Below are 19,285 nucleotides of genomic sequence, written 5' to 3'. Positions count from 1 at the left end.
ACTGGGATAATTGGGATGGGAGTGTCGGAGACAGTGCGATTGGCACAGGACAGAGCAGAGTTTAGGGCTGTTGTACATAGGGTCGCTATGAGTCACAAGCCACTCGACAGCATATAACAACGACAACAAGAAGAAGGCTTAAATCTTTAGTCTTCAAAGTTAAAGCTTGTTTTTTTTAGCACTTCACAGAGGTCTTTTGCATCATATTTACCCTTTCCAACACATCTTTAGATTTCTTGACTGCTGCTTCCATGAAGTTTGATCATTGATCCAAATACACTAAAATCCTGACAACCTCAATCTTTTCTCCATTTATTATAATGTCCTGTATTGGTCCAGTTGGGAGAATGTTTGCTTTCTGTTTGTTGAATTACAATCCATACTGAAACCTCTTTGCTCTTTATCAGGAAGTGCTTCAAGTCCTCTTCATTTCAGCATAACAAATTGTTTTATCTGCATAATACAGGTTGTTAATGAGTCTTCTGATGCCACATTCTTCTTCACATAGTCTAGCTTCTCAAATAATTTTCTCAACATACATGTTGAATGTGTATGGAGAAAGGATACAACCCTGTCTGCAGGTCTCCTTTGATGTTAAACAATACAGTGTTTTTTTTCCTAACTGCCTCTTGGTTTGTGTGTAGGTTTTGCATGAGCACAATTAAGGATTCCCATTCTTACGAATGTTATACATAACTTTTTAGGATCCACAGAGTCAAATGTCTTTGCATAGTCAATGAAACACAGGCAACATGGTTTTGTTAATCTGTTTTCATAAAAAATTCAACATCAGCCGACAACTCTGGTTCCACATCCTATTCTGAATTCAGCTTGAATTTTTGGAAATTCCATCTTGATGTACTGCTACAATTTTTTCAGATCCCCGTCAGATCCTTCTCATTTCCTTTACCCTCTTCCTCCACTGACCAAATGGAAAGCCTGTGGTTTCACCCCCACCCATCATCACCCCTCTGTGCCAACTCTTCCCCTTAGGTCTGCATACATGTTTTACTAGTCATTTAATTGACAGTGTTTTTGAGCAATTCTTCATGAGTCTGTTTGCTATCAAAATGTCTTCCTCTATAAAAAGTCTTTCCATTTCTTTTGATCATTTGGTAATTGGGTTTTCAGTCTTTTTCTTTTGGAGGCTAAAGAGTATTCTGTAAACTTTTGTTATGAGGCCCTTGTTTGAGGTAGTGTTGCCAAATGTTTGTTCCAAGTCAGTAGGTTATCTTTTCAATCTGTTGAAACTTTTTTATAAGCACAGAGATTTAATATTTAAAAGGTCTTATTCATCCATTTTATCATCTCCAAATTATGCTTTTCAGGCTATATTTGGCAGTCTCTTTATATCATCGATTAAACCTTCTAAGCTGGATCCCAGTTTGTCTCTTAGGAACTTTATGATTTGTGGCTTTACTCTCACATCTCTGATCCAGTTTGTGTTGATTTTTGTGTATGGTGTGAGATGTGGATCCTGTTTCAGCTTTCTGCAGGTAGCAGTTCAGTTTTGCTAGCACCATTTGTTGAAGAACTTGTTATTTCCCCATTTGATAAGTTTTATCTTCCTATCGATCATCAGTTGACCATAGATAAAGAGGTTTGTTTATAAGAAAAAAATTTTAAAGAGGTTTGTTTCAGGGGTCTCTATTCTATTCCATTGGTTTATGTGCCTCTTATTGTACCAGTACTTTGCTGTTTTGGTTACTACCATTGTGTATTAAGTTTGAGGTCAGAGAGTGTTATGCCTCCCACTTCATTTTTTATTTTCAGAAATATTTTGCTTAATTGGGGTCTCTTTTCTCTACAAATAAACTTGACAATTTCTCTTTTGATCTCTTCGAAAAATGAATTTGGTATCTGAGTTGGGATTGTGTTGAACATGTTGATTATTTTTGGCAGGATTGTCAATTTCACAATATTGAGTCTTCTTATCAATGAATAGGGAAGGTTTTTCAATTTATTTAGATCTTTTATTGTGTCTTGCAAAAATGCTCTATAGTTTTCTTCACATAGGTCTGTATATAGTTATGTTCATTCACAAATATCTCAGTTTGTGGTTGTCTACTGGTTTCTTGGTTTTCTTCTCTGAGTTCTCTTTGTTACTATAGAAGAGTACCCCTGAGTTTTTTGTTATATCCTGCCACTCTTCTAGATTGGTCTAATAACTTTTTTGTTGTTATTGAGTTCTTGGGGTTTTTGGTGTACAATATCAATCATCTAGATATAGCAACAGTTTAACCATCTCTTTGCTAACCTTGATGCCTTTTATTTCCCTTTCTTGTCATATTTTTCTAGCAAATACTTCCGATACAAGATTTAATAGAAGTTATGACAGTGTGCATCCTTATCTGGTCCCTGTTTGCAAGGAAAATGCCTTTAGCCTTTTTCCGTTGAGAATGATATTGGCTCTTGGTATTGCATATATGCCTTTGACTATGTTGAGGAAATTCCCTTCTATTACAATTTTACTGAATGCCTTAACCCCAAGTTGGATTTTATCAAATGCCTTTTCTGTATCAATTGCTAGGATCATTTGGTTCTTTTTAATTGCTTTTTTAATGTGGTGAGTTACATTGATTGTCTTTCTTATGTTGAATCATCCTACCTGGTCATGATGATTTTTTTTAATGTGCTTTTGGATTCTATTGGCTAAGATTTTGTTAAAGATTTTTGCATTTATGTTCATTAGAGATACTGGTCTGTAGTTTTCTATTTTGATAAAATCTTTGCTCGATTTTGGTGTTAGGGTTATGATTGCTTCGTAGAATGTCTCTGGGAGTGTTCCTTCTTTTTCTATTTTATTAAAAATAATTTAAGTAGAATTGTTGATAAATCTCTGAATGTTTGGTGGAATTTAACTGTAAAGCCATCTGGTGCAAGACTTTTTTCTTTTAAATGATCAGCTTAATTTCTTTTTTTTTGTGATGAGTCTGTTCAAGTGTTGTACATCTGTCTGTGTCAATCTGGATAGAGCATGAATTTTAAGAAATTTGTACATTCCCTGTAAGTTTTCAAATTTATCAGAATATTGTTGTTGTTGTTATGTGTCATCAAGCCACTTGTGACTCATAGCAACCCTATGTACAATAGCCCTGAAACCTGCTCTATCCTGTGCCAACTTTGCTGTCTCTCACACCCCTACCCTCATTACCCAGCTACTGCATCAGTCCATCTCATTGATGGTCTCCCTCTCTTTCTCTGTCCCTTCACTTCCCCAAGCATGATGTCCCTCTCCGAGTACTGGTCCCTCCTTGAAACATGCCCAAAATATGTCAGATGAAGCTTCAGAATCCTTGCCTCCAAGGAACAGCCTAGTTTCACCCTCTCTAGGATGAACCTGTTTGTTTTCCTAGAAGTCCATGGCCTATTCAACACTCTTCTTCAGCACCACAGCTCAAAGGTATAAATTATCTTTCTATCATCCCTAGTCATTGTCCTGCTCTCTAATGTATAAAAAGCAATTGTGAAAACTATGGCCTGGATCGGGCACACCTTAGTCTCCAGACTGACATCGATGCTCATAAGTACTCTGGAGAGGTTCCTGACAGCCAACTTTCCCCAGTGCAACTTATCTCTTGATTTCCTGGCTGCTGGTACCAAGAATGTTGATTGTGAAACCAAGCAAACTAAAGCTGTTAACAATCTCAGTCTCTTCACTATCTATTATAATGCTGCCATCAGCCCAGTGGTGAGAATCTTTGTTTTCTTGATGTATAGTTTTTCATAATTTTCCAATATTATAGATTGAATTTCCTCAGGTTCTCTTGTGATGACACCTCTATCATTTCTTAATTGAGTTATTTGTGTCTTCTCCTTTTTTCTTTTGTTAAGTTTGCCATTTGTTTGTCAATTTTATTGGCCCTTTTGAAAAACCAGCACCTGGTTGTGTTGATGAGTTCTTTTTTAATTTTTTTTTTCTGTTTTCCAGCTCATTGATTTCAGCTCTTGAATTTCCTTTCTTCTAGGGACTGTAGAGTTAGATTGTTGTTCTTTTTCTATTTGATGACAGTGTTGAGTGAGATCATTAATTTTACTTTTTTTCCCCATTTTTTATGTGTTTGCCTCTATTGCTATGAACTGCCCCGTGAGTACTGCCTAAGTTGCATCCCAGAGATATTGGTATGTTTTATTGTCATTATTATTTGTTATGGGAAACTTTTTTAATTTCATTATTTATTTGTTCCATAATCCAGTCTTGTTCTAGCAGGGCGTTGTTTAGCTTCTACATTGGTGGTTTTATAAGCTTTATCTTCTTGTGGCTAATTTATAGATTTATGACTTTGTATTCTTTCAATTTTTTGAAATTAGTTGAAACTTCCTTTATTTCCTAATGTGCAATCAGTTTTGGAAAATGTCCCACATGCACTTGAGAAGAGAATGAATTGCGTTTTAGTTGGATGCAGTAGCCTGAATATCCACAAGGTTGAGTTGGCTGAATGTGTAGTTTAGGTCTTCTGCATCTTTGTTAAGTTTCTTTTGAGTTGACCTATCCTTTGATGAGAGTGGGGTGTTAGTCTCCTACCACTATTTTGGTGATGTCTATTTCTTTCTTAAATTTTGGTAATAGATGTTGTCCGTATTTAGAAGGCCTATCATTTGTTGCATAGTTGCTGACCAACTGCTATGTCTTCTTTTGTCTACTGTGTCTTTGATCATTATATTGTATCCCTTATCTTTCATGATGGTTTTCATTCTGAAGTCTATTTTATCAGAGTATTGCCATTCCTGCTTTTTTGTGGATGCCATTCGCTTGGCATATTTTTTTCCTCAGCCTTTGATTTTGAATCTTTCTTTCTTTTCTATCATTTCTTAGATGTGTCTCTTGTAGACAAAATATTGACGAGCTTTGAAGTTTTATGCATTCTGATACTCTCTTTCTCGATTGGTGCATTTAGTCCATTCACATTAAGTGTGATTATTGTTAGACCAGGTTTTATTTTTGCTATTTTTTTTCTTTTTCTTTCTTTTTTTTTTTTTTGTTGTTTCCTGTTACTATTGTCCATCCAATTAACAGTGGTGTTTCTGTGTGAAGGACTTTCCTTCAAGGTTCTTGTATATTTGGTCTTATTTTCACAAATTCCTTAAGTTCTTTCTTTTCTGCAAAGGATGTGATTTCTCCTTCATATTTGATGGCAAGCTTTGCTGGGTACAAGATCCTAGATTCACAATTGTTTCTGTATATGTCATTCCATTGTTTGCTCACATGATTTCTGCTGAAAAATCAGAATGAATCTTATTGCTTTTCCATTGTAGGTGACTCTGTTTTTCTCTTTCCATTTTTAGTATTCTATCCTTATCTTTTTCTGGGGAATTTGACTATTATAAGTCTTGATTTTTTTTTTTTAGTCTAGTCTATTTAATGTTCACTTAGCTTCTTGATGGTAAATATCTTTGTTCTACATAAAACCTGGGAAGTTTTCTTCTAGTACTCTTTCCACAATTTTCTCAGTGATTTCCCTGTCCCCTCTTATTCTGGAATTCCAATTGTATGTATGTTGTTCCATGTCATCTCACATGATCTTAAGGTTTTCTTTATATTTTATCTCTGATTTGTCTTCTAGTATGTTTCCATAGAAGTTCTTATCTTATAGCTCACTGACTCTGTTCCTTCTCTTCTGTTTTACTTTTTTGTCCCTCTAGAATGTTAGATACTTCTTTCAATTTGGACTTTATATTATGGATTGCATTCTCATATATTTCTGTTATTTACAGTGTTGTGTTTGTTGTACCCTCTCTATCGTGTGATAATTTTTTTAAGTTCTTATACCTCTTTATCTACTTCTTCAATCTTTTATCAATTCCGTCTTCCATCATTTGCATTTTCTTCCATAGTTGCACGAGTTCCTCTTCTTCAATATATTTCTCTGTCTCTGTGTTTCTGGAGTGTTCGCTTTCTTAGTGGTTTCCATTGTTTCTGCCATCATTTTCACATTCTTTCTTTAGTAGCTGTTTAAATAATTTCTCATCAGTATATTTCTTCTAGTTCTCTACCTCTATTCTCTTTATTTCCATTTTCCATTGTTTCTTCAGTTATTTGTACTTTCTTTTGAAACTATTCGAATGTCACCATATCAGCATATCTGATCTGCCTTCTTGACTCTGGGGTATTCATTAGGTCTGCAATAGTCTATGCTTTTTTTTAAAAGACTTACTTTGTTGGATTTTTAAAAATTTATTTTTTCACACAATGTTAGAAGCTGCCTTCTGCTTTCTTGATATTATGTGAAGTTTTTCTTCGTAAATATTAGGCCATTTCAATGATTTCTTCATAAATTGTCAGTAATTCTTATCTTTATCATGGCATTGATTAGTTGCCAGCTTCAGTCCATGGGGTGAGTCACTCATTCTTCTGAAACTCCTTTTTGGGAAAATGTGTGTTTCCTAAAGACCTTCAGGTTCTCTCTGTTCTGCACAGCAGAAATCCAGGAATCTCACCTTCACATAGTCCCCTGTCCCAAACTCTAGTGTCCTCCTTCGTCTATGTAGTGGCTGAATGGTATGAGACCAGGTGCTCCATTCAAGAAGTTCCTGTCTGTGAGGGTCTCAAGTCAGCTTTCTCATTTTGTGGCTCAACACGCCAGTTGAGAAGCTGAGGAAGTCTTTTTCCCTGCTTGTAACTATGTGTCCCAAACTCTGTTATGCTTTTTTGGCCCCTGGGAGGGCCCCCCAGCTGCAGAGGCAAGGATTCCCCAAATGGAGGTATCTATCCTCAGGGAAGTTTCAGTCTTAACTTCCCACAAGCACCCCAAAGGGCTTGCTCTGGTAGGCAGTGTCTCACCTCCTGTGCTTTCTTTCTCTCGAAGCTTAATGACTTTTTTTGTCTCTGGAGTGGTGAGAGACCAGGGCCCTCAATTTATGCAGTTTATATACAGGGGGCTCTCACGTCTGCCCTGCCTTTCACAGAAAGCTCAGAAAGTCTTTTGCCTGCTTGTGGCTCTGTGTCCCAGTGCGGCGACAGGGGTGGGGAGAGGTTAGTGAGGGGAGGAGGGGAAGAGAATGATGTACACAGAGACTTAATCTTTAGAAGGTCCCATTCATCAATGTTATCCTCTCCTGGTTGTGCATTTCTGGCTATATTTGCTGGCCTATTCATACCATAAAGTAGGCCTTCTATAATGTCCTATGAATTATAAAACAAACAAACAAACAAACAAAAACACCCAAACAAAAAACCAACCCAAAACCAAAACAAACAAATGTGCTATACCATCTCCCTACAACCATTTTTATGAAAAAATGAAAAGCAAGAGTTTGCATGACATTAATAATATTATTTAATAACTTAAGCATTCTATTGAATTACTTTGAAGTGATCAGACATTTGCATCTATTCTGGTCAATTGGTCAGGTATCTACCTTTAAAATTGGTCTATTTAGATGAATGAACCTTTACAGCATTAATTTATTGAAACAACTCCATTGCTATTCTGACAATTTTCAAAATTTTGCTTTTTGTCAATATTTTCAGTGTAGCTTAGGCTTCCTCTTTCAGTGTCATTGGTTATGTTATATGTGCTACTTCCTGAAATAGTTGAACATTGGCCAGTTACTTTCGGTTCAATGACTTATGTAAATATTTGTTGAATAGATCTATGAATTATTCATCTTAATTGATTTCAAAAAGCCATACAGTGTATGTTTGTCACAGTGTATAGGTTTGAATTACAGCTGCATCTCTTTACTGTGAAACTGTAAGAATAGCTGGAGCTCTCTATTTCTCAAAGGAATTAAAAAAAAATACATGATGGAATAATTTTGAGGAGCAAAGGGATAATCTGTATAAAATTGTATTTAACACATTGCCAGATGTTGTTGCTGTTAATAGGTGCCGATGAGTCGAGTACAACTCATAGCAACCCTATGAACAAAAGATCCGAGCACTGTTGTAACCTGCTCCACCCTACACTTCCTGACACACAAGAGCGCATTGCAGCCGATACCATGTCAATCTACCTGGTTGAGGGTCTTCCTCTCCTTTGCCAACTGTCCATCCTTCTCAAATAGAGAGTAAATTATGATACTTAAAACAATCTCAAAACTTTGTGTTATTTATTCTGAATGTATATCAGGAGAAGCCAGTCACTAGAGAAGAATATCATGCTTGGTAATGATAGAGGATCAGTGAAAAAGAGGAAGACACACCACAAAAATTGATTGACATAGTGACCACAATAATGGGCTGATAGCAACAATTGTAAGTAAGGTGTAGAAAAGGACACTGTTTCATTCCCTTGTCCATTGGATCACAGGATGTTGAAACAAAGTCAGTGGCTCCTGACAACAGTAACAAAATAAAATAAAATCATAATTTCTTCCTATACATCTGACTAGAGAATACTCTTAAATAATGCAGGCCATTATTATTGACTTATTTGCAATATATTTTTATTAGACTGATAATATTCATTTATTAGGTGAATGTACTTAGGTGAATCTAATTTCCTTTCTCTGCTATATTGGCAACCTTTCTGGAATAAATAATTAGCTCAAATAAAATCCTCAACTTTTACATCTCTACAACTGTATTCAAAGACAAGTGAAGTCATAACACAAAATGCAATTATATTGCATTTAAAGCTAAAGGAGCCCCTTACATCTGGTATGTGGTATTAAGGGAGCAATCCGTTTGATATCATTTGTGCAACATCATAATCCTAGCAGAAGGCTTCTTTCCCCCCGCGTGACAGATAAGAAAACCAGGCCTGGACTGATTAAGTGAACTGCCAATTCAATTTAACAGAGATTTATTGAACATCTAGTCTATGCCAGGTGCTCTGGGAGATAGAGGAGTGAGACTCGTGCTGAGCTCACAAGGAGTTTGAGTTCAGCAAGAAGAAATGCATAGGGGTAATCAGCAGTCACCTGGCTGCTCACCTGTGCCCCATCCATCCACTGACCAGGAACCTGGCTTAACGGTAAAGGGGTGCATTGAGGAAGGGAATCTCAGTGGTATCGAAAGGGCTAGCTTGAGAAATGCCTCATCTGTAGACCTAAGAAAGAAGCCCCTAATAGGGCAGCAGTGCTGAGAACACTGAGGCTTTACCATTTTCTCATTGTCAAAAATGTTAAAACTAATTGCCCCCTGGCTTCTTGATTATCTGCACACAGCTGCCACTGGGACCACTTGAAAAATGAACAGACCTCCCCTAAAGAGGCTTGTTTACAGGAAATGGTGATATTATTGCTGAGTAGTCACAGGCCTACTCACTGAGCTTGAGCTTTGTGGACTCCTCAGGCCCCACAGCTCTCTGGTCCCTGGTAAGATACTACACAGACTTCTGGTTGCATCTTTTGCTTTGCATAACTACATATTTAGTTAAGCTTGGGGTGTGTGTGTGTGTGCGTGCGCGCACACATGTGCTATTTCCTTGATAGAGAAGGACAAGTTTTCATGGTTTGCACTTCTGCAAGCCCCATAAACTCAGTAAGCTTAATTTCTCCACTTGATGAAAACTGAAGACAACAACAGCCACTTTAAACATTGACAATGTATCAGAATTGAACCTTAGAGTATCTAATTGGATATTCAGCCTAATTCAGAAGACAAACTACAAACAACTACCAAATGTACGGTTATGAAAGGGCTATGTAGAAAAATGAAGTAGGGGCTGGAGAGTCTAGGGGGGTGGGTGCTAAAGAAAAGTGGAAAGATGGTTGCCCCAAGGAAAAAACAAAAACACAAAACCAAACATGACATTCCCACAAAGTCCGGAAAGTTTTTGCTTAAAGAGAAATGCTCAAGGTGGACTAAATATTAAAATAATCAAATGTCTAAGAGTTGGGAGTGAACTTGCAGGAAAAGAAGAAGAAAGACACTGTGGTTAGTACTAAATTGGTAAAGGGGTCTTAGTAAATTTGTATGCATGCAAATAAGGGCTAAAACCACAGAAGGCCTTCAGGGCTTCCAAAAGAATGGGATTTATTTAGAACAAAAATGGAGACCCTGGGAGGCAAGAATTTTGAAGCTGCATCTCACATACTTTGGCATGTTGTCTGCAGGGACCAGTCTTAAAAAAGGACATCATAGTTGTAAGCGTGGAGGAACAGCGCATGAGAAGAAGATCTAGATGAGATGGATTGACACAATAATTGGGGTAATGGAGGTAAGTGTGTCAGAGACAGTAAAATTGGCTCAGAACAGGGCAGGGTTAGAGGTATTGTGCAAAGGATTGCTGTAAGTCACAGATGACTTGACAACATATAACAACAATGAAGGGCTGTTGGCAATATTGTGGCCTACTCTGATTTACACTGTATATAAAAGGATTGTGTTGCTTGTTGAATGAAGAATAAAATGCTAAGAGGGTAGAACTAAGTCAGAGAGCGTGGATTTTATAGATATGTTATAGCAGAGATACTAAACTCTCAGGGTAGCCTGACCAGTGCCTTGGAATACCAGTGGTCTAGCTCATGAGCTAAAGATGGCTAAGGGTGTTGGCTTTTACATTACTAGGCCTACAACCAAACTTGGCTGAATCAGCAACACTGTCAAGAGCCGAAAGTAGGTCATCAAGTGGGAACCGCCAGGCTTGGCACCTTGTGAATTAATAGTTTACAGGGTGTCCATCCATTAGACTGTTAAATGGAAAGATTGACACACAATTTAAATTTGTCTCACATAGTTTAGGCACGTCATCAAGAGAAATCAGTCTCTGGAGAAGGAGATCATGCTTGGCAGAAAGCCATTTTAATAGGAGGGAAAGCCCTCAGGGAAATGGCCTGATATAGTGGCCGCCACAATGGGCTCCAGCACATTAGTGATTGTGACGATGAAGGGGGCGGTGTGAGGCAGGTTTCATTCTGCTGACTCACATAGATCACTGTGCGCCAGATCTTAGTATATGACACCTACCAACTTCAACAAGGGTGTCAAAACAATGTAGCTGGCCAAGGTGATGGCAGCATCTACTAATTACAGAAGAATCACTATTGACAACATGAATCTTCTGCTGCGGATTCCTGTGAACTTACGCATGTCCCCATACTTCAGCACTTTCTGCTATTAATTCTAACATCAGCTGTCCCTTCCTGGTCCTCCTTCTTCTACTACTGGATCCAGTAATCCATTATATTGGGAAAGGTACTCATAGAACATAATGTTTATACAGTTTATTTGACTTAACAACTAAACTCATTCATATCCAGTCAGAAATGATGATTTTTTCACTCACCATCTACTTTATAAAGCTTGGTTGTTGGGTAAGAAAAATTTGAAAGCGAAATAAGGAACCTTTGTCATCTCCTATATTTCCTATTGCAGGTGAAAACCATCACTATTTTTAGTCTTTTGTCCTGGTAGAGCTTAATCTGTTCACAATTCTATCTCCTTGTTTAAAAGTATGTTTTCTGAAGCTATAAATTGCATGGGAGATTTCCAACCTTTTTTCCTATGGAGCTGCTGATGGGTTCAAACCTCCCACCTTTTGGTTAAGAACAAAACTCCCTACCCACTAGCCATTAGGACTCCCTAGGATTTATTTGGGAAGTAATTATATAGGTTCTCTGGTGGTGTAATTGTAAGAAGCTGCATTGCAAACACAAAGAAACAGAATCCACCAGCTGCTCTGAGGGAGAAGGATAGAGAGTCTCCTCCCAGGCAACTTACTGCCTCTGAAAACCTGCTGGAGGGCCAGATAGAGGTAGATTCTGACTTGATGATGCACAAAACCAACAGTTGTAACCTGTGACAGGTTACTAGTCAGGTTGTAAACAGTCTGTATACAGTTCTTGTGTCTACACAGCTTTGCAGACATGCCCAAAGGTCCTCTGACCTGTAGTCTTACTGGGCCCTGCCTCATGGCACTGGACTTATGCTGTAATTAATGGTGCCAGTTATGTCACCTACCCCCCACCCATCTCCACTAAGCCATGGCAAAGGCCCCTGGCTCTGTCTCCATGAAAGTCCTGCTTGAGTTCTGTCTCTCACTGGTCTCTGATTCTTTGTCACTGCTGCTGCTCCACTAGTCTGATTGTCCACCTTTTCAGTACTCTCAGGCCCAAAAAGGAACCCTGCATGTCCCCATTTTCTTTCTTTCTTGGTGGTAGCAGGATTCCCTGAACCTGCTCAGCTGAAGGCTAGTGAGATAATGAAACTGACCAGTGCCCTCCTTAGCAGACTGCACAGCTTATTTCCATGGTCCCATGCAAAAGGTGCTATTTACTTCAATTTACGAAGAGATTGAGATTGTTCACAGCTTCAGTTTGCTCAGCTCCACGGTCAACACTCTTGGCACTAGCAGCCAGAAATTAAAAAAACGTATTGCGATGGGATAGTCTACTGTTAGGGACCTCTCTAAAGTACTCCAGAGCAACGGTGTGTCTCTGGAGACTAAGGTACGCCTGATACAGGCCATAGTCTTTGCAATCACTTGTTATGCATCAAAGAGTTGGACAACGACTAGGGAGGACAAAAGGAGAATTGATGCCTTTGAGCTGTGGTGCTGGAGAAGAGTATTGAATGTATCATGGGCTGCCAAGAACCAAGCTACTCCTTGGAGGCAAGGATTCTGGGGCTTCATCTGACATACTTTGGACATGTTGTAAGGAGGGACAGGTCCTTGGAGAGGGACATCATGCTTGGGAGGGTGGAGGGACGTCACAAGAGAGGAAGACCCTCTATGAGGTGGATTGATTCAGTGACTAGGGTAATCGGGATGGGAGTGTCAGTGACAGTGCGATTGGCACAGGATAGAGCAGGGTTTAGGGCTGTTGTACTTAGGGTCGCTATGAGTCACAAGTGACTAAACAGCACTTAACAACAACAACAATATTATTGGCATAGTCCTACTCAGTCATGTGGCAACAGTGAAAACCAATGAATGGCTCAGCAACTCAGAGTATTGCTGTTGAGTTTGAACCACTCATAGCTGGGTCTCCATCAGGTTTTCAAAGGCTATATATATAAATCACACAAGAGGTGATTGCCCATCTTTCTCCCAAGGAGCAGCTCATGGATTCTAACCACCTATCTTTGTGATGTAAGTGCAACTACTGACCCACTAGGCCACGAAAGTTCTCTAACCATTGGATAAGAAAGCCATACAGAAAATTCACAGTAGCACAATAGGTGATGTTATTATTATAAACACTAGAGAACTCTGATAGCTTAGTACTTGAAAAGAACACACAGTTTGAATCTTCTGGCTGTTCCATGGTAAAAAAAGATTGGCAGTCTTCTCCCTTGCCATTTATAGCCTTTGAAAACCTTCTGAAGAGTCAGCAGTGAGTCAGTTTTTATTTGAAAGCACATAACAACAACAGTATGCACACTGAGGATCCAGCAGATCTCTGAGGGGCGGCCCTGGGCGTGGCAGCTCATCTTCTCTGCTGTGTAGTAGGGAAAGGGTCCCCTTGGAAACAGTCCATGAGAAAGGGAAGTAATTTGGTAATCTGATGTAACTGCACAGTTATTTCTGTCATAAAATAAAGAGCTTCTACTATTCTTGGAAATGGGGACTGGAAACATGGTGAAGTCAATTGTGGAGAATAAAGCATAGAATTTTTTTCTTACCCACTGAGATGTAATGGCTATATTTTACTTAATGAATCTGAATTTCAAACGTGTTTAGCAGATTGTTCCGACATAGCAAAAACTAAACTGTTATCATTATGGTTCATGTAGCAGTAATAAAAGAATGAAATGGCAGAGAGTTGCCACTGATTCTTTAATGCTTCCACTAGGAAGCCAATGCTTTTGTAATAGTCAGAATTTCCAGAATCAGGTCTTAGTGTCTTTTCATTCCAACTGGTGGCAGTCAGATGGTGCCAGCCTGGCGGCTTATGACCTCTTGTGTTACAATCTATTTGTCTAAGGACAATCCAGTGGTAGTGCTGGATGCCATCAACTCAGTTCAAAGAGATCCTGTGTGCAGAACAAAATCTTCTCTTGTTCACAGCACCCTCTAAGTAATTGTTACATTTAAACCTATTGTGTCAGAGACTAGTTATTCCTTTGAGGATCTTCTATTTTCACTCACCATCTACTTAAACAACCATGATTGATGGGTAAGACAAATTAGAAAGAAGAATAAGGAACATGTCATCTCCTAAATGTGATTCCTCATTGCAGTTGGAAACTATCACTGTTTTAGCCTTTTTTTCCAAGCCAACCTTTAGTGTGGGTTCACGATCTATCTCCTTGTAAATACCCGTGTGGGCTTTGAAGAAGACACTGCTGAATTTCTACTCAAAACCAGCCTCCAGTTCACAACAAACTTTGTGCATTTTTCCAAGACTGTTAATGAGAAAAGGAGGCTGCCCATCCTTTTCCTGCTGCTGATCCTGCCCAAATACTGTGGGGTTTTTTTTACACTTGGAATTAATGCTTGGAAGAGTGTGGCAGCAGTAAAATGTCCCCAAGTGTCATCCATTGTTGTCTTATGTTGTTGACTACAAGTCATAGTGAATATATGCAAAATACCTTTAAATCCTGCTCTATCCTGAGCCAATCTTACTGTCTCTGACATACCTACCCCCATAAACACAGTCATTGTGTCAATGCATCTCATCTGGAGTCTTCCTCTCCTGCAATGTCCCTTCCTGATTACATGCCCAAAGTATACGAGACAGAGTTTCAAAATCTTTGCCTCCAAGGAGCAGATTGGTTTTGCCCTCTCTAGGAAAAACCTGTTAGTTCTCTTGGAAAGGCGACGTATGTTCAGTACTCCAATGCCACAACTCAAAGGCATCAAGTCTTCTTCTATCATTCTTGGTCATTGTCCAGCACTCTGATGCATGGCAAGTGATTGTGAAGATCATGGTCTGGATCAATAAAACCTTAGACTCTAGACTGACATCTTTGCTCTTCATGAAGTATTCTGGGGAAGTCCTGATAGCAGATTTCCCTAATGTAATTCATATTTTGATTTCCTGATGGCTGGTGCCAAGATTGTAGAACCAAGCAAGCTGAAATTGTTAACAATCTCTTCTCCATTTATTATTGGCCCAGTGGTGAGAATCTTCATTTCCTTGATATTGAGCTTGAGTCCACCATATTGCAGATTACAGTCTTTGACCGTCTGCAGCAAATACTTCAGGCCCTTCTCAGTTTCAACAAGTAAGTTTGTATCATCTGTATAACACTGGTTGTTGATGAGTCTTCCTCCAATTCTGAGGCCACATTCCTCTCATAAAGTTCAGCCTTTCAAATGATCTGTTCTGCATACAGATTGAAAAGGTATAGAGACACACTCCTTTTCTGACATTGAGCCATGCAGTGTTTTCTTGCTCTGTTCTGAAATCTATCTCTTGGCCCAAGTGTAGGTTTTGCATGAGCAAAACTAAGTGTTCTGGGTTTCCCATGCTTCTCAGGGTTAGCCACAGTTTGTTGTGATCTGCACAGTCAAATGCCTTTGCTTAGTCAATGAAACACAATGAAACTCTGGTACTCTGCTTTCTGCCAGGATCCACCTGACATTGGCAATGATGTCCTTAGTGCCACAGCCTCTTCGAAACCCAGCTTGCACATCTGGCAGTTCTCTGTTGATGTACTGTTCAGTTTCTTTTGGATAATTTTCAGCAGGATTCTGCACATGTGTGATATTGGTGATAAGATAATGTTTAAGAATTTCCACTGTTAGATCACTTTTTTAAAAAATGGGAATAAATAGGGATTTCTTCCAGTCAGTTGGCCTGATGGTTGTCCTCCAGATTTCGTGGCGCAGCCTACTGAACACTTCCAGGGCTGCATCTGTTTATTGAAGTATGTCAGTTTGCATTCCATGAATTCCTGAGGCCTTGTCCCATTATCCATTAGACATTCACTTTCAGGTTCTTTTCAAGCAGTATAAAACATTTCTTCTACTTCTGTGAATTTCTCTGTGATTTGTCATAGAATCTTTTCTCTGTTGGTAATGTTTTCATTTAAAGTAAATATCTTTATAACTTGAGCATTAGAAATACAAGAGGTCCCTAAAGATAAAAAAAACCAAACAAACCAAAAACAGACTAGGATATCAAAACACCTTAGTCAAAGATGCCTATACCTGTCTCTCTCTTTTTTTTTAATACATCAAGCTTGGATCTCAAATAAGGAAAGTATATCACCTATACTATGCCAAGTTAGTCTTGGAAAAACTAACGGCTTCCCAGTTGTTGGTGAATTGGTTCATGTAGTCTTATTCCATTTATCCTAAAAATGAAGTGATCTACTCACATAAGTACTGCTTGAATAGAATTTTTCTCCAAAATTATTGATAAACAAATATAAATATCTACATTTATCATTAGTCTGTGATAAGGCAAAAAATGTATATCTTAATGTGAGGTGCCCTGTTAGTGTAGTGTATAATGTACTGAGCTGTTAACCAAAAGGTCAGTGGTTCAAATCTCTCTGTAGAAGGAAGAGAGGCAGTTTACTCGATTAAAGAGTTACAGCCTTGAAAGACCACCAGAGGGTTCCTATGAGTAAGAATCATCTTGAGGACAGTAGGTTTTTAGTTTATACTAAATGCAAGGTGATATTCTGAGTTGGATCCTAAAGCACAAATAGGAAGTTAGTAGACAAGTTGAGGAGAACTCAATTAATAGTACAGTTAATAGTAGAGTGACAATGTTCCTTATCTTCATTTCATTAAATGTATCATGCTCATAAAAGATGCTAACAATAGGAGAATGGAAGTGTGTGTGTGTGTGTGTGTGTGTGTGTATTGTCATTCTTTGGTAATAGCTATAATTTCCTAAAATTGAAAAATGATTTTAAAGTAAGTATGAGAAATAAGGAGCTGATTTGAAGATCTTCCTTGCACTTTAAAAATCTGGCCTTAAAGGCAAAACACCAGTGAACAGTCAGCTGAAAAAAAAAATTAACAGAGTAGTGATAGTGGTCACTGTTAAAATATTTAGCATAAGCCATAAGCCATCAGTGATTCTATATGAAATATGCCCAGGTAGTGCAATGATTAAGTAGTTCACTACTTACTAAGAAGTTAGACTTTTAGTCACCCAGCATATCTGCAGTAGAAGGACCTGACCTTCAACTCTAGTAGAGATTAGAGTCTAGAAAACATTATGAGGCAGTTCTCTATAAAGTTGGGTTTTATGACTCAAAAATCAGTGACAGAATACTTAACAACAGCTACACGGCCTAATGTAATGATAGCTACAGATGTAGTTCACATTGTGTGAGTGTTTGCTTAAAATGGGAAATAACTTCTCTAAAATCCACAGTTTATGATGGTGGAGTCAACACTTCTCATTTGATTTCACAACCATACCCTTAACTTGGGAGCAGAGAAGTGTTCATTTCAGTCATGGCCCTGGCATTAACTGTGATCTGGCAAATTCCTAACCTCTCTAAGTTTCTCCATTTATAAAATAAGATTAGATTTAATGACCCTAAGGCTTCTTCCAGTTTGAAATCCTATGACTTGATGACCTACATATAAAATATATTTAATTGAAATGTTGCCATTAAACTCCTTTATCAAATGAAATCCTTTTAAGACTTATAGAATATAACCTTTTGATCTAAAGAGCACTTACATGATATTTGATTCTCATCTACATTAATTTATTTTTCTGAGTAATCTCAACTTCCTATTTCTGCCTAAACATTTACCCAAGTAGAGTACTTAAAGCATAAATTTTATCATAATACTTGATTATAGAAAGAGAAATTATAAAATCTTGAGGCACACTTTTCTTAATTTTAAATCCTGTGGTGCCCCCTTGCACTGTTTGTACAACACCTTCCTGGTCCAAGTATAGATTTTGCAAGAGCACAATTAAATGTTTTGGGTTATATCCTTTCTCCATACCTGTTCAGTTTGTGCTAAATAGCAGATATTTGAGGTGCTGCATGCTATAAAGAAGAATATGACATCAAGATCAGAACCCACATTATGCTGATGACACAACCTTGCTTGCTGAAAGTGAAGAGGACTTGAAGTGCTTGCTGCAAAAGACCAAAGAATGCAGCCTTCAGTGTGGATTACGTCTCATCGTCAAAACAAAAATTCTCACCACCGGACCAATAAACAACATCATGATGGAAAGAGAAAAGAGTGAAACTGTTAACAATTTTATCTTACTTGGATCCACAGTCAACACTCTTGGTTCCAGCAGCCAAGTCAGGAGACATATTACATGGGGAAAGTCTATAGTCAGGGATCTCTCCAAATTATTGTGGAGCAATGATGTCAGTTTGAGGACCAAGGTGTATCTGATTCAGGTCACGGTCTTTCCAATCACTTGTTATACATCTGAGAGCTGGATGATTAATAAAGATGACTAAAGGAAAAAATTGATGCCTTTGAGCTGTGGCTTTAGAGAAGAGCATCTCATGGAGTGCCAAAACAACAAACAAATAATGTCTTGGAGAAGGTGCAGCCAGAGTGAACCTTGGAGGCAAAAATGATAAAGCTTCATCCCATATACTTTGCGCGTGTTGCTAGGAGATGCTATTCTGTGGAAAGGGGCATCATGCTCAGAAAGGTGGGAGATTGGGGAAAGAGAGGAAGACTCTGAACCAGGTGGATTGACGGTGACTGCAGCAGTGGGCTGTAGTATGTCAGATATAAGGACGGCACAGGATAATACAGGGTTCAGTTCTGATGTTCATAGTGTTTCTGTGAATCATACTCAACTGAAAGTCACCTAACAACAACATGATTATAAGGGTTTAATTCTAATTCTTTTAAACCTTCTGGCAACATAAGTACAAGAATAAGGGAAGATTGACAATGAGTGGTAAACTACCTTGAAAGTAAATACTTACCATAGATATACTTCGAAAAAGGAAATACTATCAGCCAATCAAAAGTTATGTATAAACTAACCAAAAGCTATTTTCTAATCCCTGGATTAACAGAGCTTGATTTTATTTTAGTTCAACTAACACTTTAATGACCCATTGTTTTGTTGTTGCTGTTATGTGCCCTCGAGTCGCTTGCGACTCACAGCGACCCTATGTACAACAGCCCTAAATTCCGCTCTGTCCTGTGCCAGTCGAACCGTCTCTGACACTCCCATCCCAATAATCCCAGTCACTGAGTCAATCCACCTCATAGAGGGCTTTCCTCTCCTGCGCTGTCCCTCCACCCTCCCAAGCATGATGTCCCTCTCCAAGGACTGGTCTCTTTAGCACTTTGGAGAGGTCCCTAACAGCAGACTTTTCCATGACAATGCGCCTTTTAATTTCCTGGCTGCTGGTGCCAAGACTGTTGACTATGGAGCCAAGCAAACTAAAGCTGTGTACCATCTTTTCACCATCCATCCATATGCTGCCAGTTGGTCCAGTGGTGAGAATCTTTGTCTTCTTGACATTGAGCCTCAATCCATATTG

The sequence above is a fragment of the Elephantulus edwardii genome, unplaced genomic scaffold, assembly GCF_000299155.1.
Source record: "Elephantulus edwardii isolate Elephantulus edwardi_28Jun2011 unplaced genomic scaffold, EleEdw1.0 scaffold00149, whole genome shotgun sequence".
NCBI lineage: Eukaryota > Metazoa > Chordata > Mammalia > Macroscelidea > Macroscelididae > Elephantulus > Elephantulus edwardii.
The sequence above is the reverse complement of the archived record's forward strand: the minus strand, read 5'-3'. Positions refer to the sequence as shown.